We start from the raw sequence: 19,368 nt of genomic DNA on the forward strand, positions 1-19,368 counted from the left end.
AGTTGAAGTGTAGCTATGATAAAAATTACAGACCTCTACATGCTTTGTAAGTAGGAAATCCTGCAAAATCGGCAGTGTATCAAATACTTGTTCTCCCCACTGTAGCTATTAGCTTGGTTAAGAAAACATTCAGTAGGTATATGAAATTAGTACATATCAAGCAGCTGCTCAAAAATATTTAGCCGACTTTTCCCCCGAAAAGAAAAGATAAAATAGCTTGAGTAGAACAGAAAGCTTATTTTCTCATGAGTCTTCCCTCACAGACCGTTTGGCGCGGAGCATCGCATTAGTGGAAATCAAGACTGTATTTATTTACAGTAGTACCCTAACGCTGCTGTAGTTGGCGGGGCCAAACGGTCTGTGGTGTGTGTATGCTGTATCGAATAGTTGAAACCAAGATTGTTCTGCCGGTTTTGCTAACGCGACTCTAACCTATCTACAACCAGGCCTGCCCTGAGAACAATCTTGGTTTCAACTATGCAATACAGCACACACACACCACAGACCGTTTGGCGCCGCCAACTACAGCAGCGTTAGGGTATGACTGTAAATAAATACAGTAAGTTAGAGTGATCTTTTACAGGAGGCTTACAATTACAGTTAATAACAGCATTTTCCAGCATTTTACCCATTATGCAGTGCAATCTACAGCATTAATGCTGTAAAACACATTAAAGGTATTTTACTGTGCATTCTACAGTGTTTTACTGTTGAAATTACAGAAAAGTCTTACAGTGCGGACTGACATGGTTACAAGTGGTCAGCGGTTGTGAGGCCGGTTGGACGTACTGTCAAATTCTCTAAAACGACATTGGAGGACGACTTATGGTAGAGAAATGAACATTCAATTATCTGGCAACAGCTCTGGTGGACATTCCTGCAGTCAGCATGCCAATTGAACACTCTCTCAAAACTTCTGTGGCATTGTGTTAGGTGACAAAACTGTACATTTTAGAGTGGCCTTTTATTGTCCCCAGCACAAGGTGCACCTGTGTAATGATCATGCTGTTTAATCAGCTTTTTGATATTCCACACCTGTCAAGTGGATGGATTATCTTGGCAAATGATAAATGCTCACTAACAGGGATGTAAACAAATTTGTGCCTAAAATTTGAGAAAAATACACTTTTTTGTGCGTATGGAACATTTCTGGGTTATTATTTCAGCTTATGAAACATGGGACCAACACTTTACATGGTGTGTTTATAGTATAGTATAGTATATATTAATTTGGGGACAGGTGGAAACACACATTAAACATTCATGGACATTTAACTAGCTTGCTGTTGCTAGCTCATTTGTTCTGGTAGATAGAGCCTCATAGTGGAGGTGTCATAATACCCATAAAACCTAACGGTCAAACAGGGAAATGGTCCCAATCTATTTTCCACCATTCATTTTTCCCATAGGGGATTTTAGAGACACTTCAAATAAGGGCTATGTTTCGTGTAGGCTTACCATGGCGTGACGCTTTGATAACCATGTCAATCTTTCTCAGACAAGGTGACTTTTATCAATATATTCAGCTTTTTTTACTCTCAGATTGAAAAATGCTAATTAGCATCAAAGTAGACATGATGCAAAACTACAAATCCCTGCAAGCTCTTGCACGTTATCTCTAGCTGACACCTTTGCTAACAGGTATTGTGTCAATTAAAAATTTGCACAAGACAGTTGACAGAATTGTCCATTTAAAGAAATGTTGCCAATTCATTCATTACTACATACATTTCAAAAGTGCTAAAGAAATAGTTAAATTGACTATGTCAGTCCTAGCTCGCTCTTGAATGTCTTAATCGAAATTACAGATTGCCTCTTATCTGCTTTTTGTCCCCTTATGCCATTGTTTGTACATCTCAATTGTCAGTAGAAACCACATTTGTTTAAGCAAGTCAGCCATGTCAGCTATGTTTTTTTTAAAGGCAGTAAATGAGGCTCAATTATCTGTTTCGCTGCCAGACAAGGCTCCGCTGATAGCCAGGTTTAGCAGTGGTAAGATGTTGGGACTCTGCTGTTGGGACAGCTTTATGTAGGCCCTAACAGTTTGTGGGCACCGTTTGTCACCTTTATAGTGCAATTAGTGTATTGTTTAGTGTTGTGTTGTGTAGTCGCTTTGCTGGCATGCATCCCACATCCCAAGATGTACATGCTAAAATCGCCACTTGCATTCGGTTGAATGGTTTAGAAATTACAGCACTTTTTGTACATATGCCATTTTAGGGGACCAAAAGTATTGGGACAAATTCACTTATACAGTATGTGTATTAAAGTAGTAAAAGTGAAGTATTTGGTCCCATATTCATAGCACCCAATGACTACATCAAGCTTGTGACTACAAATTTGTTGGATACATTTGCTAATAGTTTTGGTTGTGTTTCAGATTATTTTGAGCCCAATAGAAATTAATGGTAAATAATGTATTGTGTCATTTTGGATTTACTTTTATTGTAAATAAGAATAGAATATGTTTCTAAACCCTTCTACATGCATGTGGATTCTACCATGATTACGGATAATCCTAAATGAATCTTGAATAATAAGTGAGAAAGTTACAGAAGCACAAATATCATACCCCCAAGACATGCTAACCTCTCACCATTACAATAACAAGGGAGGTTAGCATTTTTTATATTTGTGCTTCTGTAACTTTCTCACTCATCATTATTTACGATTCATTAAGGATTATCCGTAATCATGTCAGATGCTGTGTGTGTGTTTGCCATTGTGCTGAAAGGTCTTCTTGTCTTGTGTCTCCTGTGGACCCATTTTAGGGTTTTCTCAGCTGTTTTACACAGGTTGTGTGATATCATCAGTGAGTCTTCTCCAAGTTAAGTCGCAACAACACTATGACATTATCAGGATTAACTAAGGCCATTTTTGTTAGGCCTCTATGTAAATATGTTAGATTAAAAGAGATTTCAGCTGTAGAGGTCACATTTATTTAATAATAATAATAATAATATGCCATTTAGCAGACGCTTTTATCCAAAGCGACTTATAGTCATGCGTGCATAAAAATGTAATTGTTACAATAACAAACATGTCGTATCAGGTTGGAATAATCAATACAGTTTGCAATGGCATTCATAAATACAAAAATAAATAAATAAAAACATTGTTACATTGTCTATAGCCTAAAAAAATCTATCACATAATTGTTCAGTATAAAATGTGCTTTAATTCGCAGAGTTGTGAATACATTAGCCTACTACACAACAAATGACTAAATACGTTTTAAAAAACAAATAAATAAACGTGTAAATAAATAGTTGAATAAATAGATATATAAATAAATAATCTCTACACACACATAAGGCTTATTGGCTAGTCCTTCGTGTTGTGTCTAGTCTTCGCATGTGTAGCAGCACCACTGTCCTTATGTCTTCCCAGCTGCTTGCACTGTATTCCTGCATTAATGAAATACACATGTGAATATTTTAGAATAGACACATGTTGTATTATCACTTATAAATGTATCCCGATTTGGTGAATGTACTCTCTTGGTAAGACAAATTCACCAACCTACCTCTCGTTTCAAGTAATTCGTCAGGAATTTGAAGTGAAGGCTCATCTTTTTGTTCACTCCTTTGACATACTTTGATAGTCTAGGTTTTATAGCCTTTACCTGTTGGAAAAAATTAAGTCATACATTTGATATTATGATTCGTTTAAACCACATTGTATGATAATCTAAAATGATAGGATAATGTTTGCCTTTTTGCATTAGGGCCCTAATGTTAAGAGGCGAAAATCACAAATCACATAGACTTACGCATCCGATGTCTGGCGATGCAGGTCATTCATAAACCTGTCAACTCCTTTCTGGTCCCAGGCGGTGGACTCATACTTACCACTGCTGTACAATTTCTCTATAGCGTTCAGAGTTTGCGAAATGAAGGCAATCTGGTCGTCAGCCTAGAAGAGTGATTTATACTAGTATGAATTGAGGACAAATATCAGAAAAGTATAGAAAATTGCGTATTCGTTATAACCTAGCCTACACTATTAGAAAAAAAGGATAGCACTATAACCTTTTTTCTAAGAGTGTAGGCTATGCATATTTATTACCTTGAAATTATCGACTTGTCTGTATTGCTTGTCAGGGAAAGTGATCTGAGGTTCTCGAGAGACTACATGACCCTGAGATGCCAAAAAATATAAACAAAATATTTTGTATTATTAATACTGTATACATAAAGGAGTAACGGAATTAAATAAAACATAGCAGCACATGAAATGTTGAAAAGATGGGGAATACTTATACTAATACTAAATACTTATTTTCCACCATAATTTGCAAATAAATTCATTAAAAATCCTACAATTTGATTTTCTTGATTTCTTTTTCTCATTTTGTCTGTCATAGTTGACGTGTACCTATGATGAAAATTACAGGCCTCTCTCATCTTTTTAAGTGGGAGAACTTGCACAATTGGTGGCTGATTAAATACCTTTTTCCCCCACTGTATTTCTAATATGTCTCTGCCTATATGGTCAATTTGTAACAGGTTAAAGAAATGGATCTGCCATGGCAAGATCACTGTGGGTCTGGCGAGTTTGAGAAAGATAATACATTTGCTCTTTTCGGTCACTGTATTTAGCATACACAACCAGGTTAAGAAAAATCATACAAAGAAGATGTACCACAAAGGACATGTTTAGAGTTGCCATGTGTCCAGTCAGTTGATAAATCCCTGAAGACAAACTCTAAATGGTGTTTTATGTGCCCTACCTTTATAGTCTCCCTCATTGAAGTGCCATGGATGAGGTAATATGGAATTCCCTAAGGCTATATATAAAAAAAAGGAAATTTCAAGCGGGGAAACTGAAAGAGAATTGAAAATTCCATTCCTTCACCTTGCATAGGTGTTGACGAAATTCTGCGTTCTTGTCTTCTGTGTGCTGGTGTGCGCAAGAATGTTGCTCAAATGATAGGCTATGTAAATACTTATTTGAACTAATACATAATCAAAACAGAGAACAATATAATGGCAGGTACACAGTGTTCTTCACCCAATGTATTTTTAATACAGTAGCCTATGTTGTTTTTGTAGTTAAATGTTACCTTTATTAAGTAGGCATGATAGCCTACTGTATAAGCATTTAATTACATACTTTTTATATCCCCTCTCCCATGGGATGGAAAGTGTAACTAATTATATGGCTACTCTGTTACAGAAAGAAACACATGATGATAATAGTTGGACTCAACAGAGCTGCTCCAGCAGTTATCGAAATGTACTACATGTTGCCTACATGGCATTTCAGTATTTCGTTGTAAAACAAATTGACATTGGCATATAAAAAGGTAATTCAAACAACTTCTTGTGGACCTGATTTCTTATTAACAGCTAGATACAATGTCATTATTAACGTAGCAATTTAGGAGAATTAGGTTAAGTTTAGGAAAAGGGTCAGGGTTAGATAAAATGCAAAACATTTTATAATAGTTTGACAATTAGGAACCCTTCCAGCCATGAAAGTGGGACAGCCTCTGTCGCGGGGGATGATGACATCGGTGAATACAAACCATAAATCGCTTTCACTTTCGAAATCAACAATTGTTACCCACCATTGCATTTCGTCATCTATCCCAGAATGTAGAACATAACACGTCACTTTTTTAGATGGTTAGTTCAATTGTCGTGAATTCCCATGTTCTCCTATGGTTTTGAACATAACTTTTATATATTTTTATGAATATATCACATTATTTCACATTATTGATTTGTTTATGTAATTATTTGTTTATTTATTTCAATGAACTGTACAATGCAATTCAGCGCTTAGCTGCCAATGTTGTACACCATGACAATAAACTAAACTATACTATAAATATGTTTCATACCAACTGGATATTTTATTGGCTATAGGCCCAAAAAAGAAAAACGGTCTAACGCTGCATTATAATCTACAATACTCGCTATTCTCTCAGAACTTCAACTGTCATATTTCAGTAGAGTGTAATCTGATTGAGACAATGTCCATGGACAATGTTTTGATCCGCTTGAAGTGATGTCAACAGGCCAGCAGGGGGCATTCTTCCCCCTTATGTGCTGTTGTGAGGACAACAGTTTTAGAGAGGATCGATGTAGTAGTTAGAGCTAGACAAGAGAAGATATGGATGCTTAGAATTCCTAAATTGCTGTATTAATCGCTTGAATGCCATTCTCAACTATGTGCTTTAAAATATAAGTTGAATACATTAGTAGATTAAATCTAATCTAATTAAATCTAATCAAATTGCATTTGTCACACACGTATAAAATGTGCAGTGAAATGCTTGGGTGCAAGGCTAGCACCCTCAATAATATTATTACATGCCTATTGCATGTATAAGCAATATGTAATAATGAACTCGTCTGTTGGCTACATCATCTCTCCTCATTCTCCTGGTTAAAAGTACAATACTGTCTGCTTTTGGTCAAATATGGCAGATACACACCTGGTTTCAGTTCTGTTTGCTTTCAGGACAGTACATGTAACCCAATAAATGTGATTGTGCAGGCTATTCTGAAACCCTTTCCCCCATCCAGTTTTCTGTGGACTCATTGAAGTGAAGGATTTACCCCTTTGCCCTGACATTGGCAGGATGTTTTTACACAATGAAGTGCATCCTCCATATTTCCTTTTAAAAAGGAAACTGTTCTGATAAGTGTGACTCATGTTGCAGTGTCCTACATCTATCTAATATGAGTCATTCAAACAACTTATTTTTCATGTGTGTGATTAATAAAGCTCATCCCTTAATCTTCCTAAAGAAAATATATATACAGTCCTCACCATATGCATTTGGATTTGGACGTCTTGGGTTGACGGGATGAAAGGTGGGTCCTCCAGAGCTGCCTGTCCTCCATTGCAGACACAATCTCCTCCTTCCCCAGTCTCTGGCCTTCCCCTTCTGCTGGTACCATGCTGTGGTTGCCAGTTGATTAGTTCACTAAAGTTGTTGTTTTTAGTTAAGCTATGGAATACATTTCATTTCATTTTACAGTATTTCATGCACCATAACTGTCCATCAGAGGGTATGGTAGCATATTTCACATTTTAGTGTGAATCCCACTAAATGTAAAGCTCTAAATCAAAACATCACCTTGGACATTGGTTAAATAAGAAGTAGTGTCACAACACAAACATTATGGACAGTGGTAAAATATTTATTTCAAGAAAATAACATATAATAATTATAATAATAATAATAATAAATAATAATATTAATAATAATAATACTATTGTGTTATATTTTTCGATATATGTATTTATTCTTTCCCCCCTCACAGTAATCAACAAGCAAAATAAATAGGCTACAGAATACAGAATGAAATATAAGATGCAAAATGAAAAAACATGTTCCTATAAGTTAAAAACGAACAATGGTGACCCTGGCCATGACCCCACTCCCTGCGGGTGTCTCAGGAGGAGTTGGGATATACAAGAAACACATTTCCGTTACACATTTGTAAAAGAAACACCCACAGGAGACAAATATAAGCACCCCTCAAATAATTATTATAATGCATTTCCCTAACCTTAACCCAAACATTAACATCAGTCAAACTATACCTAAATGTAACTTTAACCTTCGTTCCTAAACCTAACCTGAATCATAACCTCAATTAATTTGTACAGCTATGACTGAATTCAGTTTTTCTTCTGCCGGTCGAATATCCACTTCCTAGTTTTATACATTGGGACGAACTTCAGCATAGTTTTCGACCCCTGAGAAGCGAATGACTTTGACCTCTTTGGTTTTGGCCTTGAAGTCCTGCCACAGGTTATCTGGAGACAACACCTTGTTGTAGAGCAGGTACCTGTTGAGGTGGCTCTCCTCCAGCCAGGCAGCCTCGATGGAATTCCCCTCATCCACCTCAAACCGGTTCCGACATACCTTTGTTAGTGTGTACACATCCTCCACAAACCCTCCGATCATAGCCCCACCATAGTAGTAGTCACCCTCATCCATGGGGATGAAGGCCATCGAGGCTGGACGCCGTTCGTACGGGAAGCGGTCACGGGTTCTGCTCATAGTAGTCTGGGTGTATCACAGTAACCAGCCTTCCAAGAGACTCGGCCCCCCAACGAGCGTGGAACTTGCTGTCCACGTCCAGACAGAAGATGTAGTCGGCCTCCCTGCTGATCTGACTTTCAATGATCTCCGTCCTCCGGGCTGATATCTCCTGCCAGCGGTTTGAACCTGGGACCTTGATCACACTCAAATGTATCCCCTGAGTTAGGTTCACTGAAGGAACATCGTGGGTACGATCAGTGAAAACATAGTAGCGCACGTTGAAGCCGACCATGAAGTAATGATGCAGCACCACTCCGATTCAGAGGGGTTGGCTTAAATAAGGAAGACGCATTTTGGTTGAATGCATTCAGTTGTGCAACTGACTAGGTATCCCTTTAACTGCATCATTATTATCATAGGACATTATACCACTTTCAGACCAGTATAGAGTCTAGCGGATAATACATGAAGTAGTCCAATTATTCACGTGTTGAAGTCATGAATCATGACAACATTATGATATTTCATTACCTGCCATTTTACATCAGGAACTTATGTCCTTATAGTTGCACTGTTGAAGAAGTATTGCTAGTTCAATTTCCCTTTTGAATATTTGGCAATAGTTGTAGGCTACTCACCTTCCAATGGCAAACACTGTGGTTGCTATGGTGAGGTTCATGGGCTTATAGATATTGTAGACAAGCACAGGGTCAAAGGTGCCTTCCCAGACGATGGGCGCCAACCATGGGGTCACTGCCACCACATCAGTACGTCTACAGAAACAGAACAAGGACCAGCCTGACTGTGTTGTACTGACCAGAGCCATGATATGACCTCAATATTTCACTATTGGACTGGCAATTAAAGGACCTTTGTTTCAAGGTGTGGTATATTAGGCTACACTTCCCCACACTGATGTGTCAGACACTAACAGCATAGTTTGTCAGCTAATATGTCTTTAACATAAGATAAAAATGCTGCTTACCCCACCAAGACACTGGGCTGCTTGTACAATAGCCTCGGAGAACAAAATGTAGTTAATTACTTAATTGTAATGAAGAGATGGGCTGATGTTGGTAGTATTAGACCGACCTGTAATAGTTGTACTACTACAGAAAATATATACTGAACAAAAATATAAAGTCAACATGCAACAATTTCAATGATTTACAGTTCATACAGTGCCTTGCAAAAGTATTCACCCCCCTTGGCGTTTTTCCTCTTTTTGTTGCATTACAACCTGTAAATTAAATTGATTTTTATTTGGATTTTATGTAATGGACATACACAAAATAGTCCAAATTGGTGAAGTGAAATGAAAAATATAACTTATTTCAAAAGATTCTAAAAAATAAATAACGGAAAAGTGGTGCGTGCATATGTATTCACCGCCTTTGCTATGAAGCCCCTAAATAAGATCTGGTGCAACCAATTACCTTCAAAAGTCACATAATTAGTTAAATACAGTCCACCTGTGTGCAATCTAAGTGTCACATGATCTGTCACATGATCTCAGTATATATACACCTGTTCTGAAAGGCCCCAGAGTCTGCAACACCACTAAGCAAGGGGCACCACCAAGCAAGCGGCACCATGAAGACCAATGAGCTCTCAAAACAAGTTAGGGACAAAGTTGTGAAGAAGTAAAGATCAGGTTTGGGTTATAAAAAAATATCAGAAACTTTGAACATCCCACGGAGCACCATTAAATCTATCTAAGAATATGGCACCACAACAAACCTTCCAAGAGACATACATTTTTAAATATAGTATACATCTAATCTAATTACTCATTGTCCTATCATGATGGAAAGATCCCTAACCCTATAACCTAGACACCCACCTGAGCGACCCATTCACCAAAGAGAAGTTCCCATCTATTTTATGGACCTGCTGTGAATATGCAGCCTAAACAGAGAAATAAATGCGGTCAGAGACCTACTTGAGCAGCACCGCCCCCTCAAGATTCTGAGCCTGCCTGGCAGGGTTGGTCCTACAAAGCCAGAGCCCCCTGATGGGAGAGCATAATATACAAGGAAATTCTCAAAGCTGCTAATGAGAACCTTGACGACCTTTTACCTAGCCGGTGGGGATTCCGGTGGGGTACGCCCACCCAGGTAGTGGCAGTGCTGGCAACACTGGCTGCAGTAACCCATGGGGAGGGGGTCACACTCGGACAATCAGAGAGGGGGTTTATCATTGTGGCCCAGGTGGCACAAAATAATCAAAGGTCTGACCGCATGGAGATGCTTGGGAAAATGGTTACAACAGGGGATCAGAGTGTTTGTGTCTCAGGTGAAGAGGGTGGATCTGATCTCCATCACCTAGGACTTGACATAGATTAAGTAGATTAATCAAATCTCACATTGTTATCAATTTCTGCTCAATCTGCATGCTTTCTCAATCAGCTTTAACTGTATGTGCACTCGTAGATCAAGTTATTTCTCGAGTTGGGCTCTGGGATATAACAGCCGTTGAGTATCGGATTTTATGGTGTATTGTGGAGGAGGGGGGTTGAGTGTGTTGGAGTATGTGAGTATGTGCGTGTGTGCTTGTCTGGCATCTGTTGTGGGAGGGGTGGGGATGTTGGGGGGGGGAGGTATGGGATGGACCGCGGGAATTATTTGCTAGGATAATAATTGCTTGTCAATGAATTAAATGTAATACAATGGCAATCCTGGTTATATGTTAGAATCCTATGCGTGAACTGCCGACATTATTACGCATATTAATTGATAATGATGGAAAATAGGATATGCATAATAAAAAATAAAAAAATAGTTATATAGATATATATATATAGAGGTGAAAGCATTGGAAATGCTTTTGGCGGTTAACCTGCTTCTGTTTTGTGGGTGGCACTGTGTGCTGTTTTCGATGGATGGGTCCTGGCCTCTCGGGGCCTTAGGGATACGGAGGGACGTGGGTGGGATGCTGATCACTGGGATGACGGCTCAACTTGGGATGGGGAGGGGCTTTAGCGGGGGAATTAGTGGAGAACAATTGAAGGGTTACTCCGTAGCAATGCAAATATCACGGTACAGCTATATGGACACTCAATCATTACGCTATTTTTTATTGGTAAATTTACAAACATATATAATGATAAATAGACTTGAAACTTGTATCTCATTATGGTGTATGGTGAAATAAGTATAGCCAGTTATAATTGTAATGGCTTAGCTGATAATAACAAAAGAAGAACAATATTTACATGGCTCAAAGAGAAGGAATATAATATCTATTGTATACAGGAAACTCATTCAACAATTCGAGATGAAGTAGCGTGGAAAAAAGAATGGGGGGGGGGAAATATACTTCTCCCATGGGCAAAGAAATTCAAAAGGGGTGATGATATTAATTAATAGTAATTTCGATCCGAATGTGCAAATTGTCCAAATAGATACGCAAGGTAGAGGGATTATTTTAAATATGGTATTGGACCATAAACAGATATGGCTCATTAACCTTTACGGACCAAATAATGATGATCCACAATTCTTTGACAATATATATAATAAATTATCAAGCCTGCAAGCAACTCAAGACAATATTATTATGGTGGGGGATTATAATACTGTTTTAAATAGCTCAATGGACCGAAAAGGAAATCACACCATAAACAATCACCCACATGCTCTTAAGGAAATTGTGAATGTCATGGATACATTAGAACTAGTAGATATATGGAGGCTTAAATATGCTGATCTGGTGAGATATACATGGCGGAGACTGAATCAAGCTAGTCGTCTTGACTTCTTTCTTATCTCATTCTCGTTGGCACCAAAAGTAAAAAAAAAGTGTTGATAGGGGACAGAATGCGGTCGGACCATCATATAATAGGCATATACATTACTCTGACTGAATTTCCACGTGGGCGAGGATATTGGAAATTTAATCAAAGCCTATTAGATGATAATTTATTTATAATTAGAACAAAGGAATTTATAACTGACTTTTTCCAACAAAACATAGGTACAGCGAATCCCCTTATTGTATGGGACACCTTTAAAATGTGCCTTTAGAGGCCATGCAATTCAGTACTCATCTCGAAAACAAAAGCAATTTAGGTCAAAAGAGTTTATACTAAGAAAGGAAATAGAAAGTCTAACAGAACAGATAGATGGCAATAAAAACTGTAACATAGAGGCTCAGAATAAATTAGAGGAAAAACAAAAAGAAATGGAAAAACTTATTCAAGAAAGATCAAGTGTAATATATTATAAAAATAAAGCAAACTGGATGGAATATGGGGAAAAATGCACAAAATTCTTTTTTAATCTTCAACATAGGAATGCTACCAAAAAGAACTTAATGAAACTGGTTACAATTGACGGAGTCACCCATAATTCACCTAATTATATTTTGAAGGAAGAAACAAAGTATTTTAAGCATATGTTTTCTTTTCAGTCGCCTCCATCTCCTCTAACTGAAGCTAATTGTAGAGATTTTTTTTCTATTGATAATGTCAAATTAACAGCCACACAGAAAGACTCATGTGAAGGTGAAATTACAGAGGATGAACTTCTGGATGCAATTAAAGACTTTAAGTCCGGGAAAACTCCAGGGTTGGATGGCATACCAATCGAGGTATACCAAACCTTTTTTGATATACTAAGAGGACCGTTATTAGCATGTTTTAACCACTCCTATGTAAATGGTAGATTATCTGATACTCAAGAAGAAGGTCTGATCTCATTATTACTGAAACAGGATACAAGTGGAAAATATAAAGATCCAGTCCATTTACAAAATTGGAGGCCCCTTACACTTCAGTGTTGTGATGCAAAAATCCTAGCAAAATGTATAGCGCATAGAATTAAAAAGGTATTGTCGGATATTATTCATTCTAATCAGACAGGTTTTTTACATGGAAGATACATTGGAGATAATATAAGGCAAGTATTGGAAACAATAGAACACTATGGAAAATATGGGAAACCAGGCCTGCTATTCATAGCAGACTTCGAAAAGGCATTTGATAAAGTTCGACTGGAATTTATATATAAATGCCTGGAGCATTTCAATTTTGGAGAATCTCTTATAAAATGGGTCAAAATCATGTATAGTAACCCTAGGTGTAAAATAGTAAATAATGGCTATTTCTCAGAAAGTTTTAAACTGTCAAGAGGAGTGAAACAAGGTTGTCCACTATCAGCATATCTATTTATTGTGGCCATCGAGATGTTAGCTATTAAAATCAGATCCAATAATAATATCAGAGGATTAGAAATACAGGGCTTAAAAACAAAGGTGTCATTGTACGCAGATGATTCATGTTTTCTTTTAGATCCACAACTAGAATCCCTCCACAGCCTCATAGAGGATCTAGATACATTTTCTAACCTCTCTGGATTAAAACCAAATTATGACAAATGTACTATATTACGTATTGGATCACTAAAAAATACAATTTTTACATTACCATGTAGTTGACCAATAAAATGGTCTGATGGTGATGTGGATATACTCGGAATACATATCCCAAAGGAAATAAATGATCTCACTTCAATACATTTTAATAGAAAGTTAGCAAAAATAGATAAGATCTTACTACCATGGAAAGGAAAATACCTGTCAATTTGTGGAAAAATCACCCTGATTAACTCTTTAGTATTATCCCAGTTTACCTATTTGTTTATGGTCTTGCCTACGCCTAGCAAACAGTTTTTTAAATTATATGAGAAAAAAATATTCAATTTTATTTGGAACGGCAAGCCAGACAAAATTAAAAGAGCATATTTATATAATGAATATGAATTCGGAGGACAGAAATTATTAAATATTAAAGCATTAGACCTATCACTAAAATCTTCAGTCATCCAAAAGTTATACTTAAATCCGAACTGGTTCTCAAGCAAATTAGTAAGATTGTCTCACCCACTGTTCAAGAAAGGCCTTTTTCCCTTTATTCAGATTACAACCTCTCACTTTCAGTTATTTGAAAAGGAAATAATCTCCCAAATGTCACTATTTCTAAAACAAGCCATAGAAAGTTGGTTGCAATTTCAATTTAATCCTCCAGAAACGACAGAACAAATAATGCAACAAATATTGTGGTTAAATTCAAATATACTAATTGACAAAAAAACCTTTATTTTTTGACAGAATGTTTAAAAAAGGTATAATCTTCGTAAATGATATCATCGGTAGGACTGGTGGAGTTATGTCGCACATGCAGCTAACAAAAACATATGGAAATGTCTGCTCTACCCAAAATTACAACCAAATAATTGCAGCCTTACCGCAAAAGTGGAAGAGGAAAGTTGAAGGGGGAGAAAGTAAGGAACTTGTCTGTCGGCCTTGCATTAAAGAACATAATTGGTTAAGGAAAACTGTGATAAATAAAAAAGTATATCAGTTTCACTTAAGGACCAAAGGATTGACAGCCGTCCCATATAGATTGCAAAATAGTTGGGAAGAGATCTTTGACGTACCGATCCCATGGCATAGTGTTTATGAACTGACACGCAAAACGACACCGGATTCAAAAATTAGAATCTTTCAATTTAAATTATTATATCAAATTCTTGCTACCAATAGAATGTTATTTATATGGGGGATACAATCTTCCCAGCTCTGCAGATTTTGCTGTGAAGAGATAGAATCATTAGATCATTTGTTTTGGTTCTGTCCATTTGTAGCTTGTTTTTGGACACAGGTCCAGGAATGGCTAAAGGATTGCAATATTTACCTGGAACTAACCTTGCAGATAGCATTACTGGGTGATCTGAAAAGTCATAGTCAATCAATCAATAATATAATAATACTTTTAGCAAAAATGTTTATTTTTAATTCACAATCTGTAGAAGCAATGAGAATAGAAAGGTTCAGAACTTTTGTAAAACATCACAGTACGGTTGAAATATATATGGCAAATAGAAATCCTATATGGATGGTGTTAAGAGATAGATGGGAGGTATTGAATAGAGTTGAAGGATGGCACTAATAACAAATAACAACAAATAATAACAAAGATAGCTAATAATGTAAGCATACTGTGTCCATAATAAGTATATAGGTTGTATGTTGGGAGCTTTTGGGAAAGAGCACAGTTAGAAAGATATGGCATTTAGAAGCAAACCGGATGGGCATCATGAAAATGATCGGAGAGGTTGAGAGTAGAAGAGGTTCAGGAGCAAAAAAATAAATAAATATATATATATATATATATATATATATATAGAATTATTGTAAAATTAACTCTGTCCATAAGGTGTAGATAGTAAGTATAGACCGGTAGTAGAGGCCTGGGCGTTGTTGTTCACTAATTTACTCCAAGTAGGGAAAGGATGGTGGGGTTGAAAAGTAATAAAGGGGAATATATATATAAAAACATTTAAAAAACATGGGGGATTGGAAGTGATGCAGACAATTACATTGAAAGAAGATACAATCTATCTGCAATATTAAGCTGATCCACCCCCCCCCCCCAAAAAAAAAAAAAAAAAAAAAAAAAAAACCTGCCAAGAGAGGGCCGCCCCCCAAATAAGCAAACACGTTTGGTGTTCGCCAAAAGGCATGTGGGAGAAGGTACCCTGGTCAGATGAGAATAAAATTGAGCTTTTTGTCAATCAAGGAAAACGTTATGTCTGGCGCAAACCCAACACCTCTCATCACCCCGAGAAAACCATCCCCACAGTGAAGCATGGTGGTGGCAGCATCATGCTGTGGGGATGTTTTTCATCGGCAGTCACTGGGAAACTGATCAGAATTGAAGGAATGATGGACGGTGCTAAATACAGGGAAATTCTTGAGGGAAACCTGTTTCAGTCTTCCAGAGATTTGAGACTGGGACGGAGGTTCACCTTCCAGCAGGACAATGACCCTAAGCATACTGCTAAAGCAACACTCGAGTGGTTTAAGGGGAAACATTAAAATGTATTGGAATGGCCTTGTCAAAGCCCAGACCTCAATCCAATTGAGAATCTGTGGTATGACTTAAAGATTGCTGTACACTAGTGGAACCCGTCCAACTTGAAGGAGCTGGAGCAGTTTTGCCTTGAAGAATGGGCAAAATCCCAGTGGCTAGGTGTGCCAAGCTTATAGAGACATACCCCAAGAGACTTGCAGCTGTAATTGCTGTAAAAGGTGGCTCTACAAAGTATTGACTTTGGGGGGGTGAATAGTTATGCACGCTCAAGTTTTCTGTTTTTTTGTCTTATTTCTTGTTTGTTTCACAATAAAAAATATTTTGCATCTTCAAAGTGGTAGGCATGTTGTGTAAATCAGAGCCATGTGGTTGTGGGTTCGATTCCCATGGGGGGCCAGTATAAAAAAATAAAAAATATATATGTATTCACTAACTGTAAGTCGCTCTGGATAAGAGCGTCTGCTAAATGACTAAAATGTAAATGTAAATCAAATGATAAAATACCCCCCATTTTAATTCCAGGTTGTAAGGCAACAAAATAGGAAAAATGCCAAGGGGGGTGAATACTTTTGCAAGCCACTGTATAAGGAAATCAGTCAATTGAAATAAATGAATTAGGCCCTCATCTATGGATTTCACATGACTATGGGTGGAAATAGGCTCACCCACTTGGGAGCCAGGCCCAGCCACTGGGGAGCCAGGCCCAGCCAGAGTTTTTCCCCACAAAAGGGCTTTATTACAGACAGAAATACTCAGCTTATTGATATTCCACATCTGTCAGGTGAATGGGTTATATTGGCAAAGGAGAAATGCTCACTAACAGGGATGTAAACCAATTTGTGCACAAAATTTGAGAGAAATAAGCTTTTTGTGCGTATGAAAAATGTCTGGGATTTTTATTTCAGCTCAAGAAACATGGGACCAACACTTTACATGTTGCATTTATATTTTTGTTCAGTATACAATAATAGAACCACTGCCCCAACATCCTATGCTCTAAACTCAACACATACAGTATCCCATCACCAATTCAAGCAGTAAATCAAACATGACATTGATGAACATTTCTATGACATAAAAGGACCACTAATCTGATTGATTTTCAGTCCTTTTTGGGAAGATGTTTGGTAGGATTGATTTGATTGTTTTCATCAATATAGCATGACACCATACTGCTATGGTTAGTGAGTAAAATAGAGATACACACTTTTCAGGAGAGACCATGTTCCGTACTTTGCTCCTGACCATGGGCTTCCTCAGGCTGTATGAATAGAAGAACATAGAAAGAAGAAAACTAACACAATGAAGGTCATAAAAACTAGCAAGGGTACTTTTACATTAAGAAAGATTGTGATTTGCTTCAGCTGTCTAGAAGTATGTTTTTGTTAGTGGAAGGAGTTTAGAAGTTTACATTGTTAGAGGCTAGTGTTGACAATTTGAGGCTAGTGTAGTAGTGACTGTATTATAAATATTAGTGGGATTGTAGCTATTAGTGACTGTAGCCCAGTAGTAGTAGCAGTAGTAGTAGTAGGATTGACTGTATTAGAAGTAGGCCTACTAGTTACTAGAGCCAGTTAGGTTACTCTTGGTGGGTTCTACAAATCCTGCCGAGTTGTATCAAATTTGACAAATAGCGGAGAGGAAGAGGCGAAGCGAGAGTCTTGACTCCGCCCCAAAATGTGTAGCATGGAAATACAGCGAGAAGCAGACAAAGTGGAGATTTGTTTTGTACAGAGGTCAATAAGAGTGTCGAATCTGGTCAACATGAAATTGAATTGCTATCTGAGGCTTATTTGATTGAATATACGTTTTGGCTAGAATGCTCCGGCCTGATCCAACCTCCTTCTGCCTGTCTTCCTCCTTTGCATACATGTATTCTCACTGTTAGAGCGGTCAGTCCATTATCTTGTCAGTATGTAGATAATCTTTGGCAATAGCGACACCAACAGGCATGGAGCGGCCATCTTGTAACGCAACGACTATTCCTTCACAAATTGTCTTTAGATTAGTACAGAGACTATACATCCCAAATCTGAAGTAAATTGGATTTGTGGTTCATAGCAGTTTCGATTGCCTCTGGTTTCAATATTGTTTGAGATATTAACACCAAGGGCCTTCAGGGTGGTGTCATAGACCCCATGCAGTGCTTAATTTGTAAATAAGAATAAGAACAAAAAGTGAGCGCGAGACGGGGGTAAACCTGGGAGCTCTGAGGTACCGGAAAGCATGAGACAAAAATAAATAACCTTTATAATAAAGCATTGCATGCTTATCATTGCATTTGCGTAGTGGCATAGAACAGTAGAGTAGAGACACTTACAGAAGTTGCACACATGGGGAATATTTGTAGTAGCCTAGGGTCCGGGGAAAATGTGGCCTTATATAAACGCATCTCATGCAATTCTGCGTCATTTTACATGACTGGAGACTTTGGCATAAACTTTTTTAATACCGCACAAATGATTGAAATGACAATCTACAGTACCTTGACATTGATAGTACTTTGACAACTGAGAATCTGAAATCAATAAAAATGCACTGAATCCATCAAAAGGCCTAGGTGTGTGGAGATACACATACTGTAGGCTACAATATGAGGAGGAAATTATAGTCCTAAAAATGCTTTCCAGTTTCACTGATTCACCCAATGATTTATTTCTTGTTTTACTTTGTAATCAACATTTTGTTGATCAAATATTTTGGTAGCCTACAGCAGACAGATTATAATCTTCTATTTTCAGCAGGAGCCATTTGTTTTCCAACCTGTGTTTTCCTGCGATTGTATTTGAAATATTGCTAAAGGCCTGTTTTGTCTGCATGCTGTTCACTGACAGATTTGCAGTGCGTCCCGACTGTAGGCTATGCCTTGTTATTGGGCTATACATGAACCACAGCTAGTGTATATATATATATTTTTTATAAGCTATTGATCCTCTGTGGCTAAATTATAGGTCTTCAAATGGTGTAGTAGGCGATTCTGAATTATGTAGTTTATTTCTGAACAGACAGCATTAATTCTATAACTTAATTAAAATAATTTATCAGGTGTGCTGCAGCTCTTCCAGAACCCTATGATTCTATAAGGAAATTGATGATGAAGTGCAAAATTGGAGAGATGAGAGTTTCAGGCTCATGTCTATGAGACTAGAAAGAGGGAGAGAGATGATTGAAAGTGAATGTCATTCTAGTTTTTGAGAGATACATTCTGTTTGTGCCTTGTGAGGTATTGTTCGTTTTGACTCTACTAAGTATTTTCCTAGCTCGTATGTTCAGTGGACTTGTCTTTAACAAGTTTCAAGGTGATGTCAAGTGGCATGGAGTTATCATGACATTAAATGGTAAAGCAGTGTCATTTTCTGATTGGCCAGTTTTTCGGGCATCTTGCGAGATATCAATTTCTGCTCTTCAAACACACCATGGGGAAGTACTTAATTTGACAGTTTTGTTCCGGAACCTATTTGACCAGATCTGGTACCTCTCACTGTAT

At 37.5% G+C, this 19,368-nt stretch overlaps 2 pseudogenes across 2 annotated transcripts in view; both read right to left on the minus strand.

Annotated features, from left to right (window-relative positions):
- Positions 1-3,317: 3,317 nt before the first annotated feature.
- LOC311103855 (interferon a3-like) overlaps positions 3,318-19,368 on the minus strand; it is a 28,327-nt pseudogene continuing 12,276 nt past the window's right edge. Inside the window, exons 2-5 of the transcript in view lie at positions 4,069-4,140; positions 3,763-3,915; positions 3,527-3,625; positions 3,318-3,407 (exon numbers count right to left, since the gene is read on the minus strand). The product of the transcript in view is annotated as an interferon a3-like (transcript). The remainder of the gene's footprint in view (positions 3,408-3,526; positions 3,626-3,762; positions 3,916-4,068; positions 4,141-19,368) is intronic.
- On the minus strand, positions 7,682-17,753 carry LOC311103811 (globoside alpha-1,3-N-acetylgalactosaminyltransferase 1-like; annotated as a pseudogene). Its single transcript has 4 exons — positions 17,689-17,753; positions 8,994-9,026; positions 8,647-8,781; positions 7,682-8,340 (listed from the first exon to the last, which is right to left on the minus strand). The product of its transcript is annotated as a globoside alpha-1,3-N-acetylgalactosaminyltransferase 1-like (transcript).

Source organism: Coregonus lavaretus (assembly GCF_964263955.1).
Source record: "Coregonus lavaretus genome assembly, chromosome: 28".
Classification (NCBI taxonomy): domain Eukaryota; kingdom Metazoa; phylum Chordata; class Actinopteri; order Salmoniformes; family Salmonidae; genus Coregonus; species Coregonus lavaretus.